The 27,854-nt window shown below is 39.9% G+C and overlaps 1 long non-coding RNA gene across 1 annotated transcript in view; it reads left to right on the top strand.

Annotated features, from left to right (window-relative positions):
• LOC131818435 (uncharacterized) overlaps positions 1-25,230 on the top strand; it is a 450,263-nt gene extending 425,033 nt beyond the window's left edge. The window contains exon 6 of the long non-coding RNA XR_009348818.1: positions 25,174-25,230. This is a non-coding gene — a long non-coding RNA (uncharacterized LOC131818435). The remainder of the gene's footprint in view (positions 1-25,173) is intronic.
• The last annotated feature ends 2,624 nt before the right edge of the window (positions 25,231-27,854 follow it).

Raw genomic sequence — 27,854 nt, forward strand, 5'->3', positions numbered from 1 at the left:
TTCTTGCTGTTTTTTAAATAGTGTCATCTCACTGTCTTTCAGATTCTATCTTCTTAGTTGAGAAATCAGTCATGATACTTACTGTGGTGTGAAGATAATGTCTCTTTTGCTCTGCAAGCTTTTAAGAATTTTTTCTTTGTTGATGTCATAAATGAAACTTTCCTCTTAATTTCATTTTTGGATTGCTTATTGCTAGCATATAAGAGTACTACCAGTTCTTTATATTGATCTTGTATCCTATAATTTTGCTGGATTTGTTTGTTCTAATAGTTTCTTTGTGGCTTCTTTAGGATTTTCTATATATAAGATGATATCATCTACAAATAGAGATATTTCTTTTTACTCCTACTTCTTTATTTCCAATTTGGTTGCCTTTTTCTTTTCTTACCTATTTTCCCTGGTTAGAACTTCTAGTACAATGTTGAATAGAAGTGGTGAGCACAGACATCCTTGTGTTCTTCCTGGTCTTAGAGGGGAAGCTTTCAGTCTCTCACTGTTACATATGATGCTAGCTGTAAGTTTGTCATAGACCCCTTTCTTAGGTTGAAGGAATTCATTTTTTCTTCTTAGATTGTTTAGTGTTTTTATAATGAATGGGTATTCAATTTTGTCAAATACTTTTTCTGTATCAAATGAGATGATCATGGGCTTTTTTCCCCCCTTACTCTGTAAATATAGTGTGTTTCTTTCATTGATTTCCATTGTCAAATCATCCTTGCATTCTTGGGATAAATCCCACTTGGTCATGGTGTATAATCCTTTTAATATGCTGCTGGATTTGATTTTAGTATTTTGTTGAGATCTCTTTATATTTGGATTTTTAAAGTAGTTTTGCTAATTATGCCTTGTTGAATCATGTGTGTGTGTGTGTGTGTGTGTGTGTGTGTTTCTCTTCCTTGGGTTATTTATTTATTTATTTATTTATTATTTTTAAATTATGGCTTGAATCTTTCCTCACTTTTGGAAAAGTCACAGCTCTTGTCTTTTCCTATATTTCTTCTTCCTCTTTCTGTCTTCCCCTTCCCTTTTGGTCTCCAATTGCACATATATTAGACCTATTTCCCATGCCTCATAGTTCTCTTTTGCTTTTTAGGGAGTTTTCATCCTTTATACTCTGCACATTTCAGCCAAGATGGTTTTAGCTAACTTCTGGTTTCTTTTAGAAACCAGTTATTTCTCTTCCAGTTATTCTCTTCCTCCATGTCTAAACCACTGATAAACTTATTTCCTGAGTTCTTAATTTCAGCAATCATATTGTTTAGTTTTAGCATTTCCATTGTATTCTTTCTAAAATCTTTTGCTCTGTGAAATTTTCTCTCTTGCCATGGTCATCTTAAAAATCTGACAACTTCAGTGTTTACTCCTTCTTTATTATGTTCCTTTTGCTCATTTTTTTGGACTCATTGTTTAGTCCTATCTCTTGTTCACACTGATAATTTTTTATTGGGCATTAGATACAGACATTTTATATGAAAATTTGTAGAAAGTCTAGATGAACCTTCAGCTTCTGGTAGGTAGTTAGAGTAGCACTGAGTTGTTCCAAGCTTCGGATTCAGCCTGGTCTGATCTAGTCTGTGCTCTTTGTGTTAATAGAGTGTAGTTCCCTCAGAGTCCTGACAGAGAGCCTGGTGGTGAGTTACCTCTGCTCAGCCTCTTCGTTGGAAGCTGAACTCCAAATTTCATCTCCCCAGGACTGCAAATTACCTGAAAGCTCTGTCTCTTCAGCTGACTACTTGCTGTTTCTTGGCCTTTCTCATTTAAGAATTGGTGAAAAACTTCTGGGGAGTCATAGCTCAGACCTTTAGGCTTTTCCTTTCTGCTTCTTGTTCTAAGTCTTGGCCCCTCAAGTGCTGGCTACCTGAGAAATCTAATCTTCACTTTCTCTCTCTCTCACCCCATAAGACTGTCAAAAACTTTGTTCAGCACCTTTGCTCCTTAGAATTTGGATTCTTACTCTCTGCCCAGGATTCTTACAAATTGGTAAATGTCCCAAATGAACATGTATATAGAGTGTTATGCTAGCTTCAGTGAGTTTTTCTTCTCTTTGGACCTTGGCCCCAGTTGTTTTGGCAGCTTTGATAGCTCTTTAATGGTATTTAGGTTTTCTAGTTGTTCCTGGGGAGAGGTCTGTTTACTACAGGTTAGTCTGCTATCACTGCAAGCAGAGACTCCCCAGGGCTACTTTGGACTCTGTACTGTAAATGTGAGAGGACTCACCAGGTAAAATTAGTGATCCTGCAGAGAGTGTTTAGAGAGCCTTCCTTTACTTCTAATTCTGAGGAGATACATCCTCAGGTCCTTATCATGTCCTACTTATCAGTCTCTCCACCTCAAGCCTGTTTTCCAAAAAGACCCTAAAGCTTTAGACCAGAGTATCAGTGTTACACTGTATGAAGTAATAGTTTGTAGTAATGTTTTAAAATATATAGTCCTTATCCACTAAAGATTCACCCTGAAATATTTAGAGATTAAGTGATGAATGCCTCTTCCTCACAAGGAAACTCTGTTCCCCTTTCTTTCCTTCTTTTTTTAATTGTATCTATGTGAAAAGATGGTTATTGTGATAGCTGTTGCACAATATGTGTAAATTGAATATCATGCTATGTGCCTTAAACTTATAACAGGGATGCATGTCAACTATTTTTCAGTAAAACTGAAAAAAAATGACAAGTATCTAAAATTTGCTTTAAAATAACCCAGTAAGGAGTTTCAGTGGGACGAGGAGATTTGCCATATGTTGGTATTTGTTAAAGCTGAGTTACGGATATGTGGTGGTTCATTATATTATTCTGTGTCAGAGTGTTTGGGTAGTTCCATAATGAAAAAAAAAAAAAATAGGCATGTACAAGGAGTCACAACCATGAAAAAAAAATATGCCCACCCCTACAGAACAAATCAGAATTTCTAAGTTATTGTACAAAGGTCCATCTACCCTTTGCACTCCCCATCTTGTCATATTATAGTTCCTTTTAAATGCTGTTATATTTGCTTATGGCATTTCTTGCCTAATACTATTTAAAAAATAATTTTAAAAAATTATCTTCACTACCACAGGATAGTGATTTTTTAAAATATTTTATTTATTTATTTGCGAGAGAGAGAATGAGTAGGGGACAGGCAGTCGGAGAGGAAGAAGTAGAATTCCCACTTAGCATGGAGCCAGACTTGGAGATCAGGACCCTGAGGTCATGGCCTGAGCCAAAGTCAGACACTTAATTGACTGAGCCACCCAGGCACCCCTAAGATAGTAATTTTCAAAAGAATTTGAAGAAGAATTTACAAGCTATTAGAAGTACAGCAGAGATCCCTGAGAAGTTTTCCAAACTGCCAAATTACAGAAAGGTAAAAATAATCATCCCCCCCAAAAGCTCTCCACCTTATTATAAAACCACTGCCATTAAAACCACCACTAATTTTCACCACTTGTAATATGCAAAGCATCATGCTAGATGCTTTACCTGGGTTACTACAGTCACTGCCCTAGAACTTTGAGATTATTATTATGTATTATTCCTTCATACAGGTGTAGAAACTCAGGTTCAGAAAGTCTAAGTAGCAAGAAGCAAAGTAACAGCCACTAAGCAGCAGTCTCAGATGGCTGACACCAGGCCCCCCCTACCTAATTAAGGAAACAGTGCTTCTCAAATTTGAGCCTCTATCAGAATCATCTGGAGGGCTTGTTAAAACACATTGCTGAGCCCTACCCCTCAAGTTTCTGACTCAGAAGGTCTGGAGGAGGGCCCAAGAATTTAAATTTTAATAAATTCCCAGGTGATGCTAATGTTGTGTGTTTAGGGGTCACACATGCAGAAAAGGTGCACTAGAGTGCATTATTTTAGGGAAACAGTAATATGATTTGTTCCCCTCAGGTACGCAAGCTAATCTCAGTGGTTCTTTCTGGTGTTGGGGAGACCCTGTTGTGTAGGGTGTAGATAAAATGACCCATGGCTTTGATTTCTTTTACTAGTGGAGTGGCTCTTCTCTGGTAACTTCCATCATCAAGAGACTAGACCTGCCTCCTGGGCCTGGAATGCATTCAGGGTCTTATCTGTTGCTTTGCCAGAGGTGGGCAGCTTCCGCTTGCAGCAAGTCAGATGGTCTCTGTTTATGAGCCATTTTGATGATAAATTCTTTAGCACCCCTCACGGCCACAGTGTTGGGTCCATTAGGCCCTTTCCTGAAGAGGTCTCAAGTTCAGTCACAGGAAACTTGTGAATCTTTGCTCTTGTCCTGGCCCCACCTGCCACTAGAGCCTAGTTTTCCATTCTTATTTCCCTTCCCCACAAAGTTCCTGTTTCACAAACCTGTTCTGTCTTTCTAGGGCATTTTCTGCAAGGCTCTTCCAACTTAGTTAGGGGAATGCTTGCATTCTGCAAAGCTGTCTTACCATCAAGAGGGTGAATGAACATAATGGTGATAGACAGGTTTAGCCGCTATGGGGCCCTGCTGCCTAGCAGGTAAGAAGCTGCCTGCTTTCTAATATAGCTATTGTACTTTGCAACTGGATGATCTTGTAGAACTTAACTACTCAGAGCCCCAGTTCCTTCATTTACAAAATAAAATAACTGTTGTGTATTTCAGTTGTTTTGAAATTAAATGGTATATTGCACACAAAGGTCTTACCAAGTTGTCTGGCCCAAAATAAGAGCTAAGTGAGCTACCATGAGGAAGAGTTCTATCTCATTTACAAGAAGGTCATGAGCAATGGGGAAAGAATGGAGGTGTGACATTTGGACCAGAACTTGACATGACCACTTGTTGAGATGAGTTGTTTGAATGAGAACAGTCTTGGTGGAAAGGATGGGATAAACAAAGACACAGAAACAGCCAAGGGGTACAGGGATGGGTTTCTGGCAAAGAGAAGATCTGTTTGTTGCCTATTCATTCTTTGGGTCTCTTCTGCCTTTCTACCTACCACTCGTGATTGGCTGGAAATACAGACAATGGCTCGCCGTCCTCAGAATCCTGGTCCTTTCCAGCCCCTGAACACATCACATCTGGCTCATCCTGGATTCCCTCATGACATGTTTTGGGGTGCTTTTCCTGACTCACTGTTAGAGTTAGTCCTTCTTTTGTGTTCCATGCTACAGAACATCATCCTTCTGTTTTAGACCTTACCATGTTCTATTATAATTCGTCTCTGTTGAACTGATTTTCTCTATGTTGGCCGTGAAGTTATGTCCATCTTCATATTCCCGTGCCGGATTCACTGGAAGGATTCAGTGGATGTGGGCTGGATGTATGGATGTACGATATATGCATAAACAAATGAAGGCATGAAGAAGAAAATATTTTCCAATTGAGAATTGCTCAAGGCATAATGAAAATACTATAATATATAGCCTTGTTACTCAAAATGTGGTCCAGGGATCAGCAATATCTCTCTCACCTGCAAGCTTGTTGGAAATGCTGGGTCTCAGGCCCCACCCCAAAGCTGCTGAATCAAAACCTTCATTTTAACAAGATCCCTGGGTGATTCATGTGCACTTTACAGGTTAAGAAGACCAGTCTAGTAGTTAAGAGGGAAAGCTCTGGAGAGGGGATTCAGATTCCAGGTTGACCTCTTATCCAGCTGTGTGAATGAACAAATCACTTTTTCCTGCCGGGCCTTAGTTCCCACATTTGTCAAATGGACACATGGGTAGTGATGACGTTTTTTAGAGTAGTGTTGGTTTGTTGGTTGGGCCCGGAGCCATCCGGAGCCCCAAGAAAGAATTCCTGAGACATCTTCAGTGCTAAAAAGAAGTTTTATTAAAGCATGGAGACAGGACCCGTGGGCAGAAAGAGCTGCTGCTGCTCTCTGTTCTGTGGTACTTGCTGCTGGCCCAGGATTGTGAAGGACAACTGATTATATACCTTGGGGTTAGGGGAGGTAAAGATAAGGAAAGTTCTAAAAAGACTTACATATGCTAGAGAAGACTCAGGATCCTGGAGGAATGTTATAATCTGCCCATCTCAAGTATTTTTCAATATATGCTGGTTATAAGGACGTTTAATTTTATCTACATTTCCTTCTGCCTTTGTTTCCCACATCGGTGGTAGTTACCTCACGGTTGTCTTGTGAAGATTCAATGTGTTAACAGATGTGAGATGCCTTGTGTGATACTGGCCTGGCATACAGTAAGATTTAAAAAGCGTTAGCATCTTATTATTAGCCGTGCCTTCTTGACCACACAGAGGCCAGGAGGAAAAGCAGAGCTCACTAAAGATCCAGACAGACGTCGTGCCCTTGTGTTTCCTCTCCACACCATACTGGGCTGGTGCAGGCCAGCTGGCCAGGGCTGTCCCTTCCTGTGTGGGGTTCCCTTGGAGAGGCACTGCTGACGTGGGGAGCACAGTCTTCCTCTCAGCCGCCACGTCACCAGCCTAAAGCTTCCTGGAGCTGAGGACACTGGCCAGTTGTGGAGAACCACCCTTCCCTGACGCTGAGTCATGCTATCTCTATTCAGACAGGGATCAAGGCAGGTGGGAAGCTCCACAGGCCTGGCGGAGGTGCCCCAGGTGCGGGTTTGGGTGACTCATACTGTACCATGAGTCATACTTATTACATAAGGGCAGATCAAGAGCATTCAAATGCCACACAAGCCCAAATCTGTCCCCACAGACTGGGGAGGGGGGTGTTAGGGGGAGACATGCCTGGAGACACGTCCTGGAATCTCCAGAACAATTTGGCCCCACTCCTGAGAGGTTCTGTCTTTCATATATCCCCCAAGGACTATATCATCACTGTCACCAACATCATCACTGTTGAAAGAGACAGCTAAGTTACTTTTCAGAACAAGTGAAGAGCTGTAGATAACTTAAAGTGATAGATTAATAAGTACCCAAAGACAGGGGATATGAAAAAGCAGTAACTCCTTCTGAAGAGCTCTGTAAAAAAAAAAAAAAAAATTCAGAGTTAAATTAAAAGACAACTCAGTAAAGGGAATACATTTATCTAGCAAAGGAATAAAGCTTTTACACCAATTAATTTAATAAAGCTCTTCCCCAGAATATGAACATTCAGGAGCCCTGAAGGTAGAGAAAAGCTAACACCCAGGCTCCCTCTGTGAGGCCAAAATTCAGAGATTTCTGATGGGTAGCTGGCCTTGGGAAGCCTTGGGACATTTGACTCTCTAGGTTTATGCTAAAGACATGGTAGGAAACCACAAGGAGAAACATTATATACAATAAGAGAATGCTGAAAGCCCCTTTTCAACCCACCTTTGCAGTTTGGTTTTGTTGATAAATATTAAACCTACTGGCCATTGCAGGTATCTTTTGAAAAGTCCTCAATACCATGGAAAATGCTACTGCTAAAATATTAGGTAAAGCAATAAGGAGAAAACAAGATTTCTTTTTTTTAAACCTTTGAGGATGAAGGTACATTAATAAGCACAGAAGGTTGTCCCACTCTGAAATTTTTTAAAAAATCGAAATTTGAAAGACTCAAATAAAACACTGAAAAGTTACTAGTAATTATCAAGATTCAGTGAACATTTCTCCCTCTTAATGTAAATTTTCAGAACTTTCTGTAATTAATCTGGATGTGTGTATATATACAAATGAATGAATATATGTTTACATAGAATATATATGAATATATAGTATAAAAGCAGTATATAGTATATATAACACATATAATATGTGATATAATATGCAGTAACTGTAAGATTTAACTGGACGGAAGAAGTCTTTTTATCTGGTGCATTATAGTTACTCAAGTCTTGTTCTTTATCATATTCTCCTTTATATTTATGTGCAAATAGTGCCCAGCAGACAAAAAGTATCCTATTTTCAACTTTAGTCCAGGAGACTTTAGAAGAAAGCTATATGGGTTTGAATTATGTGCTATATTAATCACTGCGGATTAGATATTTCTGTATGGAGAATTCCAGTGGACTTCCCACTGCTGGCTGAGCCAGGGACCATCTCTAAGTTATTGTAATTACAGGTCTTTCAGCTTCACAATTGATAAATCAGGAGGCAAATGGGTTGGCCCCACTTATCCTTTCCCTCACTCTTTTAATAATTGTCAATAAGTTGGGTTTTTCTAGGCCATAGAATATCTATGTCAGGGGCAGGGAGCAAGTTCACAGGCATCCCCAGTGTAAATACAGTAGTGGAACTCCAAATCTATCTGAATGTCAATAGGGCTGTGGTCCTAAGCCCAAAAATACAGAAAGAGCCTCTCACCTCCCATGCAATCTCCAGAAATCCGTTCTATGAAATGAAGAAAATGAGCTGAACCAGATATGTGTATCCTGGTACACCCCTCTAGGACCTCCTCTGATCAGGCTAGGCAGCAGAGACGTGTAAACACATTCCGCACTACTGGAGAGGCGTGAAGTTCTTCCCAAGCCCTGACCCACCGTGCAAGCACACATGTCATCACGGTCTCTTAAAGGCCGTATTTTCCCCTATTGTGGGCTACCAGGGCTTTACAAACCAAGTCTGGAAGGTCCAGCTAGCTGCCTGGTTTTTGCTTTGTTTTGTTTCATGGCCCTTGAGCTAAGAGTGACTTTTACTTATTTATTTTAACGCAATGGATTTAAATGTTTATATAAATACATGCCTATTTTTCTCAAGTCTGCCTTTTTGCCTTGTTTATTTTTTAAATTAACATATAATGCATTATTTGCTTCAGGGGTACAGGTCTGTGAATCATCAGTCTTACACAGTTCACAGAACTCACCATAGCACATTCCATCCTCAATGTCCATAACCCCACCACCCTATCCCTCCCTCCACCCCCAGCAACGCTAAGTTTCTTTCCTGAGATTAAGAGTCTCTTATGGTTTATCTCCCTCTCCAGTCCCAACTTGTTTCATTTCTTCCTTCCCTATGCCTACCACCCCCCACCCCGCCTCTCAAATTCCTCATATCAGAGAGTTAAGATAATTGTCTTTCTCTGATTGACTAATTTCGCTTAGTGTAATGCCTTCTAATTCCATCCATGTTGTTGCAAATGACAAGATTTCAGTTTTTTATGGCTGCATAGTATTCCAGGGCGCGCGCGCGCGCGCGCACACACACACACACACACACACACATATACATACAATTGTGTATATATATATATATATACACACAATTATATATAGACACAATTATATATATAAATACACAATTGTGTATATGCTGTATGTATATATATGTATATATGTATATATATATATATATGTATATATATATATATATATATATACATACAGCATATACACAATTGTGTATTTATATATATAATTGTGTCCATCTGTTGATGGACATCTAAGTTTCTTCCAAAGTTTGGCTATTGTAGACATTGCTGCTATAAACATTCAAGCACATGTGCCCTTTCAGGTCCCTACATTTGAATCTTTAGAGTAAATACCCAGTAGTGTTATTGCTGGGTCATAGGGTAGCTCTATTTTAAACTTTTTGAGGAACCTCCATACTGATTTCCAGAGTGGCTGCACCAGCTTGCATTCCCACCAACATTGTAGGAGGGTTTCCCTTTCTTCACATCTTCACCAACATCTGGCATTTCCTGACTTGTTAACTTTAGCCATTCTGACTGGTAAGAGATGGTATCTCTCTGTGGTTTAGATTTGTATTGCCCTGATGCTGAGTGATGTGGACCACTTTTTCATGTGTCTGTTGGCCATTTAGATGTCTTCTTTGCCAAACTGTTTGTTCATGTCTTCTGCCCATTTCTTGATTGGATTATTTGTTCTTTGGTTGTTGAGTTTGATATGTTCTTTATAGATTTTGGATACTTATCTGATATGTCGTTTGCAAATATCTGCTCCCATTCAGTTGGTTGTCTTTTGATTTTGTTGACTGTTTTCTTTGCTGTGCAAAAGCTTTTGAGCTTGATGAAGTCCCAATAGTTCATTTTTGTCTTTGCTTCCCTTTGGTGATGTTTCCAGAAAGAAGTTGCTGTGGCTGAGGTCAAAGAGGTTGCTGCCTGTGTTCTCCTCAAGGATTTTGATGGATTCCTGTCTCACATTGAGGTCTTTCATCCATTTTGAGCCTATTTTTGTGTGTGGTATAAGGAAATGGTCCAGTTTCATTCTTCTTTAGTGGCTCTCCAGTTTTCCCAACACCATTTGTTGAAGAGACTATCTTTTTACCATTGGATATTCTTTCCTGCTTTGTCAAAGATTAGTTGACCATAGAGTTGAGGGTCCATTTCTGAGCTCTCTATTCTGTTCCATTGATCTATATGTCTGTTTTTGTGCTGGTACCATGCTGTCTTGATGATGACAGCTTTGTAATAGAGCTTGAAGTCTGGAATTGTGATGCTGCCAACTTTGGTTTTCTTTTTCAACATTCCTCTGACTATTCGGGGTCTTTTCTGGTCCCATATAAATTTTAGGATTTTTTGTTCCATTTCCTTGAAAAAAGTTGATGGTATTTTAATAGGGATTTTGGCCTTGATTTTGCCTAAAATATTCACTTTCTGGGTCTTTAAGGAAGCATTTCCTGACTGTTTCTATCCTCATCACCCCAGCTATTATTTCTTGATGGAAGTACTGCCAGGCTTCTTATTGGTATCCCTATTCCACTCTGACCTCTCCCCACATTTGTTTCTGCTCACAGCAGCCAAGGTGCCTGTCAAAGTGTGATTTTCACTTGCTTAGCACCTTCAATAGCTTATAAGAGCTCTTATCTAATACCCATACTCCCTACCTTGCTCCTGAAGCCTGGAGTCCCTGCCAACATGGCCTGCACTCTCCAACTCCCCCACATACTCGTTTGGGTCCAACCACCCAGCCTTTCTCTTCTTTCTCACATTGAGCTCCAACATGGCCCTAGTATATAAACTTCACAGAGGTATGGACCTGGTCTTGGTGACATCATATTCCCTGGAATGGTTTCTGGCACATAATAAGCACTCAATAAATATGTATTACGTAAATGACCTTTAGTCATCAAAACAACCCTGTGAAACAGGATTTTTTTTTTAAATCACCATTTTAAAAATGAATTAAAAGTTCAGGAAGAAGGGAAAATCCACTAAGTAGAACTGAATTTAGAATTCAGGACTTTCTGACATCCCACTACATTATGTTCCCTTCATTCAAACGTTACGGCTTTCTTCTGCTAAACTACATAGGACAAATCACTGCATATGTGAACAGAACAGAGTCCTCTGTTCTGCTCTGCTCAGGGTGCCCTGATCCTGGCTGCTTTGTGTTACTGAACAACTCAAATTAAAGTTTACCTGTAATCCCCTAAAGCCAGTGTCTGGCTTTGGGCTGAAGAACCTGGTTTTTGTGCGGGAACATTCCTATATAACTACTGCCTACGGAAGGCCTTAAAACACCACCTATCCATCCTCTACCCTCCCAACTGGGAGGCATGAGGCCACCCCTTCAGAAAAGAAGTCTGGGCTTCTCCTGCTTTTCTCATGATATTCAGATGACTGCTCAAGCTTCACTAGGTTCTTGAATTAGATGTTTGGTGCAGGGATGAGTGTGGGGATTTCATACATCATTGTGGCCTTGCTGCCCAAGTAGATCATGGGCCCTTTATTGGGTGTCCATCATCAGCCATAGTCTTTTCCAGACTTTGGTCATGTTACCAATCTCTTTATGAGTTTTGCTTTACTTACTTAATAGGCTCACTTTTTTTTTTAACTTGTTATTTTGAAATAGTTACAAAAAGTTTACAGAAATTCTCATATACACTTCATATAGATACTGTGAATGTTAGCATTTCGCTGCATTTATTATTTTCTTATATAAAATTTCATTTCTAATCTGTTTGCACATACACATGTATGTATGCATGTGTATATATGTATAGGCATACTTTTCTGAGATATTGCGAATACATTGTAGACATAGGTTTGTGTTTCTTAAAATTAAGGGAATTCTAACATAACCACACAGCAAGTGTCAAAATTAAGAATTTAGTATTATTGATGTGTTGTGTCTGTATATCTTTGTATGCATACTTTCTGCTTTAGGATCAGTCTAAGATACAATATTGCCTTTACTTGTCATGTCTCTTTAATCTTCGATCTGTAACAATACCTTGGTCTTTGTCATTCTTGACCTTAAAATAGTTTAGAGTCTGGGCCAGTTATTTTGTAGAATGTCCCTCAGTTTGGGTTGATTCAGTTAATGCATTTTGGGCAGAACATAATATCAAGAAGCATACAATGATAATTGGTCCCATTACTGGTGATGCTAAATTCACCACCATTTAAGGTGGGGTTTGCTGGGCTTCCCCACTGTAAAATTATCCTTGTTCTCTTTCATTAGTAAATATCCTGTTGGAGGTACTTTGTGACTCATTAAATATAATTTCTTATCAAAGTTTCATCTACTAGTTTCAAGCTGATTGATGAATCTTGAATCAATTTTTACTATAAGGATTAACAAATGGTGATTTTCTAATTCCTTTATTTTTTTTTTCTTTCTTTGTTAGCTGACATTCTTTTAGAGGGAATTACAAGTTCTCCCTTTATACCCACTCTACCATCCATTCCAAAATATTATTTATATATTTATGTATTTACTTATATCAGTGTGGATTCATATGTTTCTGTATCATTCACTGAGTTACACTGTGTTGCTAACCCTATTTATTCTGATAATGAAATTGCCCCAGATTTGGCTAGGGAGACCCCCTTCACGCTGGCTCCTATGTCCTTTTGCTATGTACCCATATTTCTTCTAGCACATCCTTACTTTCTGACTTGATGGGCTATTCTGTACTCACATAATTAAGCTTTTCCAGGTCTAGCTCTGAAATCAGCCCTTTTTCCAAGGAACACTAGATTCTTTTGGAGGATAATAACTTTGGAAACTAAGATCTGGATAACAAGTAGCTCATTGTTATGGGGATGTCATAGCTTCTAGGCCCTTTCAGTGAAGAGAGCTTCAAAACAAAAGTATGATATGTGTATGTATGTATACCCACAGAAACAGACTCATAAACCTACACATCTATAGCTCATTATCTATATACATTTATGTCTATCTATCCATCTGTATAATAGATCATGAGTTCACATTAATACTTGAATTCCAATCTAAAATCCAGCATTGATGCTTATCTGGCCCCTTTCCACATTTCTTTCTCTTTTTTGACCATGAGAAACTGCGATCCTATTATCCACAACATATTTACTTATTTCATCAACCTTAGAATGCAAAAGAGTGGTTTCAGAATTGCTAATCCATATTACCGTGAAGAATAAACCTACTAACTAGATGTCAATATTTGCGTACAGCTTTTTTTGTCTTTAGTCTGTGGGATATTATCCAGATAGCGCATTTAAGTTATTTGGATTCGTTCTTTATTCTCCTTTCTGTATTGTCATGTTATTCACTCAATATAGAGTTAGTTCACCTGTTACTGTTTGTATTCCATTTTAGTGTTTTTCCATTATCCCTATTGATTTTTTTTATGTGAAGCATTAACATGCTTACAAGTGTTCCTCCTCTACAACAAGATGCCCTCAGAGAAATACCCCTTCCTTATCCCACCTGTCTAACCTTTCTATCCTTCCCGGTCCTTTTCCACCTACCTCTGCACTTAACCAGGGTCATTGGATGGTGATTTATTCTTCCTGTATTTAGGAGAATACATGTATATTTTCTCATTTTCTTTTCCTTGGTTATTACACAAAGGTGACATATTATAGGTATTCTTTGTACTTTAAGTTTTTTCACTTAAAAATAATTCCTGGAAATCACTCCCTGTCAGTCAATAAAACTTATCCTCATTATTTTTTTACTGTGACATCTTCCTCAACTCTCTGTGGATGTACCGGGCTTGGTTCAACCATCTCCTGTGTGTGAGCATTTAAGTTATTTCCAGTGTTTGCAGTTGCCAATAATGCCGCAATGAATAAACTTTTGCACATTATTTTCTTATTGTTGGAGCTATATCTTCAGGGTAAATTCCTAGAAGGGAAATTCCTGGGTCAAAAGCTAGCTGCAAATGTTATTTTGTCAGATGCTATAAAATCACTCTCTACAAGACTTGTTTGTACCCATTCACATTTCCAACAGCAATGTATGAGAGTGCCTAAGGCAGTTCCGTTTCTAAAAATTTACAAAGACTTCTTTTATCACTAACATGATGGAAAACAATCACTGCCCAGAAAAAGGAAAGTGATCTGGAAAATAAATGCCAACAAAAAGTAAAGTTATATTATAACCAGTAACAACTGGCTGTGTAGGAGCTGTACCTCGGGTCCTGGGACTCCTGTAAAAAAAAAAAGAGAAATTAACAAATGCTTAGTAAGTGTTGACAATCAACCAATATCATGGGGGCTTTCTTTGTAGCATAAACAGAAGGTTTGAAGGGAGATTGAAATGGCAATAGCACTGTCTCTGTGACCCAGGTTTCCTTAGTGCTGGGTCAGCGTTTTGTGGAGAATCTGACACATTATACAACGTCCACATTTGGCAACACCAGTCTGTGGACCTAGAACCAACCTCCTTGGTGGGACCCAGAAGATCCCTGCCTCTCTACCTGGCTTACATGGTAGCTACATCTCTTGTGAGCTACTTCCAGATCTCACTAGAAGTTTCACATGGACGAAATCTCATCACAGCACTGACTGTTGCGTTGCCTGAGAGCTTCCAGGGCCTAAGGCTTTCAAGCGCCTGATTTCAGTTAATCCTCCCAACCCGCCAACACCTTGCCAAGGTCTCCCAAAGATGAAGCAGGGTAGAGCAGGTTGAAATCCTGGTGTTGTTTCCTATTCTTTTTTCCAGGGCCACAACCCTCCTCCTCCCCGCCACTGAAATGACTTCTCTCTCTAGGTCACTATCTCTCCATTGTAACCCCAGGAACAAGCATGGATTTGCTGCTTTCACTTTTTTTTCTCAAATCACTCAGTGACTGGTTGGGGACTAGAGAAGACCATATCGAAGTTTGTCACCTGTGCCCTGGAGTCCAGCATCTCAAGCTTTATTGTGTTGGCCAGAGGAGGACAAAGACATTTTAAAAGATTTTTTTCATGAAGAGATGAAGAAGAGTAGGCATACATTGGTCTCCTTCCAAATCAGCAACAAATAAAGGGTCCTGTTTATTTAATTTTTTTAACCTGGTGCAAACTCGTATTTATCCAGACAACACATTTGCTTTGCTTCTTTTATTTCCCCCTGGAGGCTGCTCCCAAGGCCACAGAATGAAAAGGGCCGCAAAAGTAAGCCATCAGTAAGCCAGCCTGCCATTCAGTACCTTTTCTTATACAACAGTTATTTGTAAACTAATCAATAAACTTTTCTTATTTTGTTTGCTCCTTTAGAACTCTTAGCAGCCGCCTACTGAACCATGAAGAAACTTAAAATAGCGATGATCTCCCTTCCACGCTCCCTCTTTCCCCCCGTAGAACCCGCAAGCCAATCTGTGGTGTTTATACTCGAGGCCATATGAAGCTAATCTGTATGGAAATAAAGGATAGAAATATTCAGATTGAGTTTTACTAAGTGAACCTGAGGTTTTTCTGTTCAACAAAATAGGCCAGGTAAATGCGTTTCTGATACAGAATAAATCACTTGTTGGAAGACCTATATTTCCCTTTTGCTGTTTTGCTTAGAAGGGGAGAATTCAGTCCTCTACAGAGACTGTGAAAAGCACAAGTCCCTCCTCTCCCCTGTCCCCACTTTCCCCAACTAGGTAGCTCCCTAAACTGAACTTATCTTCACATTAGGGGCTGAGAGCCCTACTCCCCCAGCCTAAGGCTGGAGGTAGCCAGGCTCTTCACAAAGAGCCAAGGAAGAGCGAAGAAAGGAAGAGTCAGATACATTTATGAGGACCTTCTAGGCCAGATCCTAAGGTCTCACTCAAGGAATCTCTAACATGAAAAAAAGAAGTCTTTGGCTTTGGGCCATAGAGTAATGCCCCACATTTATTGCTGTGAAAGTAAAGGTTAAGCCAGGTACAGAGGTGCCTCAGGAGAACATCCGAGGGGATCCTCACCAGCAAGACGTGTGTCCAGGCCAACCTTTCTGAAGCACTTGATGCTCAAGGAGGCCTTTTCGCTCATTTGTTTATTTACTCATTAATTCAATCAGTATCTATTGAATGCAAGTATTTTTAAGAGTATGAGTCACGGACAATGCAGACAAGGTCCCTTCTCTCATGAAGCACGTAAAGCATGACTTGAGATGTGAAAAGAGGAGAACAGAGGGGAAGAAAGGTGCTCCAGGCAGAGGGAACAGCAAAAGCAAACATAGAGAAACAGGAAGTAGCCTGCTGCTTTCCACAGCTACACTGTGTCCATTATTACCTCACAGTCACCTGAATCTGGAAGTGGGGAGAAATAACAATGGAGAGGGCTATGCCATTGGGTTGTCCCATAGGCAGTATAGACAACTTCGAATCTTGCTCTTGTGATTCTTCCATGTGCTGTTTCTATATCCCAGGCAAGAAAGACAATGAATTTTAGGATTCTTGGTGCAAATTTTTCAGAGACAGATCTTCGGTTCTGTATAGCCAATATATTTTAGTCTGTCGGGAGGAATAATTAATGCTGTGGGGCGGAGGTAAGGGAAGCAAAGCCAGGGATAGGTACTGATGATTTGGTATGGAGAGAAGACCATTGACCAAGGCCAGTCACCTGTGCACAGGTGGTTTACAGATGCAGTGACAGCGCTGGCCTAATGGTAATCTAGTATATGTAGTCCATTTGGAGAATCCGGCTGAATGGGAAGCATCTGAACATTCCCTGGTTTGTGAATCCTGAGGGAGAACAAATGACAGACATGAATAGCTTTTGCTGAATTATCAGAACTTTTTCAGAAGTGAAACCAGCTTCTGTTAATTGACATTTCTAAGTCAAACCATATGAAACTGCCAAAAGCTTATGATTTGCCCTGTAAAAATGGTGGTTTCCTATGGTTTGGCTATGTTACAGGGACAGTATAGAGCTCTTAATATTTACTATCCCACAAAGGGTCCCCCTCCTAGTTAAGGTATGTACTATTAAGTTCTTCATTCCATAGCTGAAGAAATGAAGACTCAGGAAGGTGATGCAAATTGCCCAAAGCCACACAACTAGAGGAACCAAGACACAGACTTGTCTAATTGTTGTCAAAATCTGGTGGTGATAGGGGCGCATGGGTGGCTCAGTCATTAAGCATCTGCCTTTGGATCAGGTCACAATCCCAGGGTCCTGAGATTCAGCCTCTCATTGGGCTCCCTGCTCAGTAGGAAGCCTGCTTCTGCCTCTCCCACTCCCCCTGCCTGTGTTCCTTCTCTCACTATGCCTCTCTCTGTCAAATAAATGAATAAAATCTTTAAAATAAAATAAAAGCTGGCTATGATTGACATGCAGTTGTATTCTCTCTGTATGGGAGCTTATGGGGCCATTGAAGGCACCGTGGCCTGGGTGAGCCTAACTGGGGCTTTTCTACTCTGTGAAATGACATTGGTGTTCTGTGCCCTGAAGCCAGTATGATTGTAGGTATCCCAGTAGTCTGCTTTGCTAGAATTGCAAGGAGCTAGGGGACATGCAGCTGAAGACTTGGCTTCTTTTTTTTTTTTTTTTTTTTTTTTTTGAAAGATTTTATTTATTTGACAGACAGAGATCACAAGTAGGCAGAGAGGCAGGCAGAGAGAGAGAGAGAGGAGGAAGCGGACTCCCCGCTGAGCAGAGAGCCCGATGCGGGACTCGATCCCAGGACCCTGAGATCATGACCTGAGCCGAAGGCAGCGGCTTAACCCACTGAGCCACCCAGGCGCCCGAAGACTTGGCTTCTAATGAAGGAGGAGGCCAGACAAAATTCTTGAAGTGTTTTAGAGATGACTCAGTCTCTACTGGGGTTTCTTGTACTGACTGTGTCAGTACCTGTTCACTCTACCATACCACAGACCCTGTTTTCTCAAGAAGTCTCCCATGACTTAATTGTTACTATCAAAGATTGCAGAGCTGCCAGCTCTTCTCCAGAACCTGAGCCCTCAGAAGGGGATAGAAGTCAGGATGGACAAGTTCATGCTGGGAAAACACTCCAAAAGTCTCAGTGGCTTAACATAATTAGTTCCTCTCTGAGTCTGTCTTTCTGTCTGTCTCTGACAAGCTACATGTCTAGCGCAAAGAGATGTCATCAGAAGGCTTTGCTCATCACAGTCACACAAGGCACCTGGCTGAAGTGGGCATCCTTTCAACATGTGCTTCTACAATCACCTCAACCTAGGGAGCAAACATGTCACATTGTGCACTGGTTATTAATGCTTCCACCAAGAACTGGCAAGCGATACCTTTGCTGATATTTCATTGGCCAAACTGTCACATGGCTATAGCTACCTTAGAATAAGGTGGGAAAATAAAGTCTTACTATGTGCCTGGAAGACGCAGCACAAGAAATGTTTGATGATTGCACCACTGATGTTCTCGGCTTTTCCACATATTGAAGAGGAATGCTTGGTTACCTCTGGACCATTAGACATGGCTCCACCAAACGCATAACTTCATGGAAGGCTAATTCAATAGGGCAAGAGGCTGAACAAATCAAACTCTAAAAACCAAAGAAATCATGAGGCCACATCTTAGTGCGATTCTATTACTGAGTGCTGCTATTGTGACAAGAGGCTAGACTCCCGTTGGCAAGGGGAGTTTGCTTTCCAGCATCTCTCCCTATAGCTAAATCATATCTTTCCCTTGGTCTTTTGCCCCAAGTGGGCCTTGGCCCAGAGAGAAGTCCTTCTTGAATAATTGAGAATAACTTGACATTGCATCCAAATAATCCTCTGTGAAAGTCAGTGATTATTCTGTAGGGAAACTTGTCAAAATACCATTCCAGAATCCCTCTCTGAATTATGAAAACCAAATAAACATTCTGAAATCTTGATTTGGCTAGATATCAGTTACTGGGATGAGTTGCATACTATAAATTGATGACATCTGATGTTCATATCAAATCAGTTAAATCTTCTTATAGGTAGTTTACATGTCTCTGTGTAAATGATGATGTTAATGAGTTCTTACAAATTCTCATGTGTCTTATAGGAGTATAGTTTATAGGCAATACCAGGATACAAGAAGAAGACAAAGCTAATGATTTAGTATGTATTGTGACTTTAAATTGTTTTTTTTTTTTTACATTAAATAGTTCTACCCCTCCATTTTCACAAACTTCATCTAAATCTGGAGAATATGAAGCAGTGGGTAAAGAATTTAAATAAAATCTATATGCCAAGACAAGCTTATGTTTTCTCTTGCTTCCTTTCTTGCTTAAGCCAAGTGATCATGTCTAATATGAATGCATGAAGTAAAAATTCTAAGAACATTTCACAATTGTTATTTCTGCCAATACTATCAACCATTTATTTTAAAAATATTTATTTAGTGTCTCCAGTGTGCTGTGCATTAAACAGTTAATGAGATGGACAAGGTCTTTGATTGTTGGAAATTATATTTTTGTGGAGACATGGACAATGAGTGAGGAATAAAATACATGTATTTCAGGTAATAAGACTTTCAAAGAAAAAGCAAAGAATGAGGAAGATGATTGACAGATTTGCTTGAGGGAAAGTAGTCATAGATACTTTTCTGAATAGGTAATATTTGGGCCAAGAAATGAACAAAGTGAATGAGTGAATCATTGAAAGGTTTGGGGGGAGAGAGATACAGGCAGGGGTTCTGATGTGGGAATGAATCCTGTGTGTCTATAAGCTCTAAGGTAAACATAATGGAGCTGAGTGAGTGAGTCAGAGTATAGGAGGCAAGCCCAGAGAGGTAGGCAGAGGTAAAATCATGAAGGCCAAGGTACAGAATCTGGATTGTATTCAATATGTGATACAGAGTCATTGGAGTTTTGTGAAAAGAGGAGTGAGATGATCTGATTTATATGTATCTTGAATAAGCCCACTCTGGCTGTTGTGTGGGAAGAATCAACTGAGAAGACAAGACTGGAAACTGGGAAACCAGGTACAATATTTAACACTTCTGAGTTAGAAATTGTGGTGAGCATCCAGGTAGTTGGAAGAGTCAAATTTTGATATATCTTAAGGATAGAGTGAAATAGGACTTGCTGATGGGTTGAATGGAAAAATGGCATTCCAGGGAGATATCAGAGCTAGATATATCAAGGTATAAATTTGGAAGTCATCAACAAAGAGATGATATTTAAAGCCAAGAGTTCAAGTGAGGTCAACTTGACAATGAGTTGTAGCTATAGAAGAGAAGAGGAGGAATGCCAAAGTACTTGGGTGAACCAACATTGAAGACTGGGGAAAAAAAACAAAGGAATTGGATTGGCCAGTGATGAGGGAGGAAGACCAGGGGAGTATGGTGACTGGAAGCTAAGGCAAGGGGTAGTTTTAATAGGAATGACCTGTAGCCAGTCTCCCAGAGAATTCAAGGACAATGCAGTCGAAAATATGGGAACTGGATCGAAGGAAATGAAGACCACTGGGGAATTTAATAAGAGATGTCTTAATGGAATCATACAGAGGAAGCTTTGACATATTCTGAAAGTGTTCTGAGTTACTAATAAGAGTTTTGAGGTCTTTATCTGTAGATGCTCCATCTTTGGGCATGTCCAAATGCTGATGGGAATAATTGGGTAGATTGATGATGCAGAGGATGGAGGAGCAACTTTAAGAGAAAACTCCTGAATGGATGAAGGACAATGGGTTTAGAGAGCAGTAGAGATGTTTGATCATCATAACGGGAGATAAGAGGTCATCATAACAGAAGAGAAGAGACAGAACAACAGAGACACAGGTGGAAAAGAGAAAGCACTCTTCTGATTGCTCCTATTTTCTCAATAAAATAAAAATCAGGGTCATCTATTGACAGTGAGTGTTGGATGGTGGACAAGTGAGATGGTATCAGTAGTTAACTGGATAAGCAGGAGGAGGTTTTGACTGGGGAATTGTGGTTGGCTTTTCACCTGGTGCCAAAGGCCCACTTGAGATATGTGGCCAGGACTCTAATGTGAGTTTAGTAAGCATTGTTGTGAATTTTTCTCTCACCACATTCTGGTTCTCAGATCCAGGCACAGAGTAAGAAGAGAGATGAGTTTAAGCAGAGATAAGGTTTATCACAGCGGTGAGGGAGGGAGAGAAAGAACTGAGGTGACAAGGTTGTTATAGTGATGGAACCCAAATTGGAAAAAGATGGTGACAGCATTTGAAGCCAGGCCTGGAGTCTCTGATGGGTATGAGCACTGTTTGTTGGAGTGTGTAGATTAAAAGTCATCTGTTTGTGGCCAAAAACTCTGATGTTTGAGACCTACATATAGGAGGTGGTCCAGCTATTAATAATATACAGATTTAAAGTATATCTTTGGAAGAGGAGAGGTGATGTGTACTGGAGGAAAATCACCATAAAATCACTTTCCAGAGAGAAGAAATGTAATGAGAAAACATGGACATTATTTTTAGATTGTGGCTACTGAAAAAAAGTGGGTGGGAATGAGTTCCTAAGTTTAATAAGTTATGTGGACTAATGAATCCTTCCAAAAGCAGTTTTAAGACCTGCTAATGCAATTTGTTCCTAATATTTTGGTGTTAACATTTGATATAAATGACTTTTTTTTTAGGGAGACAGACTTAAGTTTAATCTTTGTAGTAATCGCACAGTGTATGGTTACACTGACCATTTTTTCTTGAATGTAAGAGAAGAACTAGATTTAGAATAGAGTGAGAAATGCTGTGGATGCCACAGCCTCTCTGGGCAATAATGTAAACTGCAGTGAGTGACCTTGAACTAATGTACCATTCTTAGTTGCAGTGATCATGATTTTTTGTGCTGTCTTGTACTTTCCATGTAATTTGGAAGGTTTTGTGAACATCTGGGTACCCCCACAAGTATCATGACACCCCCATATAAGTCACATGAATGGCATCTGATGTCTTTATGGAAAAATAGGGGAGGAAGATGTGTACTGAAGCTCTAGGCAGAAACTAGGGCAACTGTTATAGAAATGACCTCAGTAAATCACACTCCCCACAAGGTGGCTTTGTTCCTCCTTTCATCCAGAAGTGGAGTATATTTCTCCATGCTTTGATCTGAGATGACCTAGTGGCTTGTTATGACTAATGAAATGTGGTGGTAGAAGTGACTTGGTGTGATTTCTGAAGCTAGGCCACAAGAGGCCTTATGCTTCTGCTCTTGCTTTTCTGGAACAGAGCTGCCTCCACAAAGAGGTCCAGGTCAGCCTTTTGGGGGATGAGAGCTATAGCAGCAGGAGACCCTGCAGACACACATGTGAATGAGGCCAGCCCCTATTAAGTCACTAGCTGACTGCTGCCATATACATGACCCTAATTAAGAACAGCAGAAGAACCAACCTGCTGAACTAAGCCCAAATTACAAACCTATGGAACTGTGAGCTAATGAGTGACTGTAGCTTTACACCACTAAGTTTTGGGGTTATTTTTTAAACAATAGATAGTTGATGCAACCAGTAAGAGTTACTAACAACCAGGATAGGGAGATAAAGAAGTAACATTTATTGAGTACCTACATTGTGTTAAGCAATTCCTGAGAAAATTATCTTGATTTGGCTTTACAACACTTCTCCAAGGAGGCATCATTTTATTCCCAGGGAGAAGACTGGAAGTCAAAGAAGCTCAGTAACTGGTCCAAAATCATCTGATTTTATCTAACAAATAATAGACCACAGATTAAAACACACCCAAATCCCACTCTTTAAATACATTAATTTCAGAACTTCAATGCACTTATGAAACAGCTCCATAAATTGACATATCTTTATGCTGTCTGAAATATTCCATATTTAATAATATTTTCTTTAAACTGAATCACTTGAATAAGTTACTAGACAAAGAAATATATTTAAAGCAGAAACATTTTGTTACTGGAATGAATACTGAATGCTTTCCCCAGGTGAACTCTCTTCTAGTTGCTTTGCATGAATGAATTGATTTATTCCTCACAGCAATTCAGTCAGGTTAGAGCTATTGTCATCATAATCCCCCATTGGAAAGATGAGAAACATGAGGTAGGGGAGATTAAATCGTTGCTTGATGTCACCAAAGAAGTAGGTGGTTGAGGCATGGTTGTGCTATTGGCAACTGAGAGGGGTGAGTAGAGACCAGAGATGCCACCAAACATCCTACAGTACACAGCACAGCCTCCCATCTCAATCAGAGAATGATTCAGCACAACTGTCCATAGTGCCAAGGTTAAGAAACCCTGTTTCTGACTTTCTAAATGGTAAACAGATACAAGTATTGCTTGCCATTAATGGGAATTCAGGGGGGGAAATGAACAACACTGAAGAATCTCTAGAAGCTGTTGCTTGCCAGACTGGGAGTCTCAGGAGCTCTTTTTTTGTTGTTGTTGAAAAGAGATTGGCAAAATGTTAGATAGTAGAGGATAGAAACTCTCTCCTTGGGTGCAATCAGAGGATTGTTAAGAGATTTATATTTGGAATTAAACCCCTTTGTGTGACTCTAAGTCATTTATACCATGTCCATGTCCCTATCAAATCATCCCACAATCCACTGGTGCAAAGCCCATCCTTTGGGAAGTGTGGCTTTATGGGCTAGGTGGGTGATCTGTATGCCATGGGCCAAAACTAGCCCATCACCTGCTTTGTTAATTAATTTGGGGAGAACATAGCCACACCCATTCTTTTACATATCATGTATGGCTGCTTTTGCACCACAGACGCAGTTGCTTTGGGAAAGCAGAGACCATTTAGCTCACAAAACCTAAAATATTTATGATTTTGTCCTTAACAGAAAATCTTTGCTGACCGTTGCCTAGAATTACACTTGGTACATAGTAGGTACTCGGCCTACTATGTGCTGATATTTGTTGAATGAATAAAGCCCTGGGAGACACTGCTCTCTGTCTTCCCTCTCCACCAGCACCTCCTTCTTTCTACTCCATCCTACCCATGTCTGTCTGTTTGTTTGTTTGTTTTTGCATTTCCATTTTGCTCAACATGAAATGACAGCTCCATTCTTAAAACAAACACATGTCTAACGAGTAGTTGATCACTGTAAGCTGCTCCGTTTTAGGGCTCAGAGATATAAATGGGTCTCTCTGAAAGGGGATGGTGATGGATCACCATGTTCTCAGGAGTCTAAGCTATTCCCTTTCTCCTCTAGCTGTTGGCATTCACCACACTCTCTCAGCTCCAGAGCTAAGGGATATATAATAGACGCGGGAAGACCTATAAAAGTAACATCTGAAACTGCCGCAGAGCTGAGTATTGATTTATTCATTACTATAAATTTTTTGTCATTACTATGCAATTGCTCTATCTCAGGAAGAATTGATAGATGTGGTTGGAAGCTGCAACCCACTGTGCAAAACTTTTTCCCCCTTCTATAATTTCCTGTAACTCTTCTAAAGAATCATTATTCCTTATTACATAGCTCTGGCATGCCACCTATTTAGATAAATGTGTGAACAAGTGTGCAGTAAATATTCATAGTGGCCCATGTGTCAACGGTATATGTCACTAATTAGATAATTTAGTGGTTCAAATAAATAAATAAGAAAATAGAAGCACACCAAAGAAAATAGTGAAATAAAACACAGACTCCTTGTAGGAATCTAGGCAAATAGGACAGCTTTTCAGGTTATAAGATCATCTATATATGTTGGAGGCCAATCAGAAGGTCACAGTGATACTTAATGATGCTGCTTGCATGTGAGAGAAGCCCAGACCCACGAGTGCCTATGTCAGTTTGGGTCTTCTTAGCAACGTACATGCTTGTTACTTAAGCAAGGCCACGCTGGATGGGTCTCAGGGGATTTGATGGCCTTTTGTCTCCTTTATCCTGCTCATTTTCTTGTATCTTTTATTTATAATCCTGCTGCTACCAAGAGAACTGGGCTCAGGGCTTGAAAATGATAGGTTTAAGTTCTGAGTCTGACATAAAGTGGGTAAGTTACTCATTCAACTTGGTCCTCAATGTTCTTATCTGTAGAATGGAAACATTTCTAATTTGAGGTATAATGGCAATGATGGTGACAATGAAATGTAAATGAGGCAAGAGACAGAGAAGCCTTTTCCAGAGTTCCAGTGGTCCAAATGGACCTTAGAAGACATTTGTTTGTTTTATTTTAAATAAATTGTCTCAAGAAAGGTGAGCTATGCAGACAGAGCAACTATTTAGAGAACCAGGGTACTGGGAGCTACTATTTATTGAGTGCCTCCTTTGTATCAGGCATTGAGATTATAGATACTGCCTATAGGGTATCGACTAGAATTCACTTTGGTGAAGTAAAGGATTTTTTCCCACATTTTGCAGATGGGGAAACTGAGGTTTAGCAACACTCAGTGTAACTTGCTGAAGATGACAGATCTGGTAAGTGATGCCAGATGAAAATCTACCTTTCTCTGGTTCTATCTTCCATATCTGCTATGCTGCTGGTGATATGCTATGTTGTCTCCAGGTTTGAACTGAAAGGGCTTAATTTGTTTTGCATTTTAGAAATTTAAAAAATAAAGTGAGATTTCAATCTGAGTTGCCCAGATAGCTTGACTATACTGGCCAAATCCATGATGGTCTTCCTCAATTGAGCAAGTCTGAGTTCTGTTTACATAAATGTAGTTATCCCAAACAGTCAGTTTGATTAAGGGTCTCTGTGGTGACCTTGTGAAGTGGTGTTAAGCAAAAATAATTGGATCTACTGAATCTTGAGATCTAGCTGATTAGCTCCTAATGCATGAATCTGACCTTAGCCCTTTCCAGTGGTGTGTTAGAATCTGAAGGAGATGAATTCACTTTGTCAAACAACTAAAGCCCAGTCTTTGAGGCATGCCTAAACTAGTCAAGGCCTTGTCTGAGCATATTCATTTCTCAAATGCAGATAGGATGAATCTGCATGTTTCCATTAAGCAATCATATAAAAAGTAAACTTATTCAAATCAGCTTTAGAGCCAGCCAGATTATCTGATCAAGATGCCACCTTTCTGGTTTGGGTTTATCTAGTCATAACTGAGAGTACTCATTAATTTATTTAACAAATATTTAATTTGCACTTCTGTGTGTCCACTGCAATGGAAGACACTAGAAGCACAAGGATGGACTACATTGTGTGAATGTACCTATTCAGGGAACCCTGGCTAAGAGCTTCTGCTGCTGCAGTTGTTGAACAATACAAATGCAGAGGCTTAGAGGGGTAAATGCACGGACATGTGGACAGGTGGGTAAATGAGTGACTTGATGGGCAGATGGATGAACAGAAGTGTCTTCATTATCTTAGTGCCTTTTTGAGCTTCCTTCTGACCTTCAGGAAGGCTCAGAATGACTTATTAATATCTCTATGACTAATGGTGGTACCCGAATGAATCTCTTCAGATTCCATATTAATATGCACTACTGCAAATTTTCTTTCTTTTTATTGATAACTGGAGTTCTAAGTCTTTTGTCTCTTGACTAGTTTTTGTCTCTTAGCCAGTTCTCATCTACATTTTGGTTACACTTGCTGTGTGGACTTGAATCAGAGTTTATCTCTACTTCTCTCTTTGAACCTCATTGGAAGCCTCCCAGTGACCATTTCTGTGCCCACAGAGGTGGAAGTCTACAAGGGTAGATAAATGAATAGATGCTAATCAATGGAAGATTGTGGGTAGATGGGGGAATGGGTGACCATACTGTTCACATTTGTTCCTCTAACGTTATTAGCACCAGTGCCTGGCTCATAATAGGTGATTACAGATTTAGTGAATAGGTGGTTAGGTGATTGAATACGTAAGTGATTGGGTGACTGAGTGAAGAAGTGCTAAGTAATTGAGTAGGTGATGAATGGATGAGTACATCTATGCATGAATAAGTAGATAAATTACTCTATTGGTTATTGGGTAAGTGGGTCGATAAATGAAAAAAATGGTAAGTAGATGAATGATTAAAAGGGAGTATATGGGTGGATACTTGCATCAGCAGATGAATGGGTGGGTGGGTAAATGGATGAATAGATGAATGGATAGGTAGTTATAAGGGTGTGTAGTTGCCTGGGTAAAACTTAGAGGATTTAGGAGTGAGTGGATGATTGTGTGAATAAAAGAATGGATGGTCGGATGAATGTTTGGATTGTAGCCCTAAAGCTTGTTGGGCACTGAGAGAAGACAGGCTGATACTTAAACTCTGCCCTGATTATGGCCAAAGTAAACAATCCTCTTGGTTTAAGGGAATGATGCTGCTGGCTTTGAGAAGATTAAGGGCATGGCACACAAGGGCATGGAAAGTCTGACTGGCTGGCCAGAAGAGTGATAATGACTCGTGGTTACCAAGCACTGTTTATAAAATAACCAAAGAAGCAATGAGTGTGTTTCTTGGGTTCCTTGAGGCCACAGAGAGGAGGGACATAACCTCAGCAGATACAGCTTCATGTGAAAGTCTAGTGAGCACAGAGTGCATGACTGCTGGAAGTTATAGACCCACTGTTGACCAGATGACCTTGCTATTTTCTGCTTTTCCTCTTTCTTTCTTTCTTTCCTCCCCCCCCCCCCCCCCCCGCAACTTCCTTCCTTGTTTCTTTCTCACTACTCTGGCCCAGGCAGGGATGACCTAGGGCCAGAAGGCAGAGCCTTCTGGGAACTGACCCATGCTTTGCCTTGAAATTTGGAACTTCACCTAGGAGACCAGTTTAGACTTCTAGCTGAGCTGGCTGGCTGATTTCCCTGCTTAGGATCATTTACCTCATATGTGTTCTGATTAACTAAAAGGAGCTGTGGTGGAGAGTGAAATGAGCATGGGGCTTGGATCCAAACAGACTTATTGTCTGGTGACGTTGGGAAGTTTCCTATACTTTAAAATTCTGCTTTATCTGCTAAAGATAATGAGGAGAGTATATAAAATTAAAAACACTTGCTTCATTTGGTTAATGTAAGAATTAAAAGAAATAATGTGAAAGAATCATTACCTGATTGGTACCTACTAAGTGTCTTATATAAGTTAATAATTCTTCTTTGTTTTGTTAATTCCTT

Source organism: Mustela lutreola, chromosome 16, assembly GCF_030435805.1.
Source record: "Mustela lutreola isolate mMusLut2 chromosome 16, mMusLut2.pri, whole genome shotgun sequence".
Taxonomy (NCBI): domain Eukaryota; kingdom Metazoa; phylum Chordata; class Mammalia; order Carnivora; family Mustelidae; genus Mustela; species Mustela lutreola.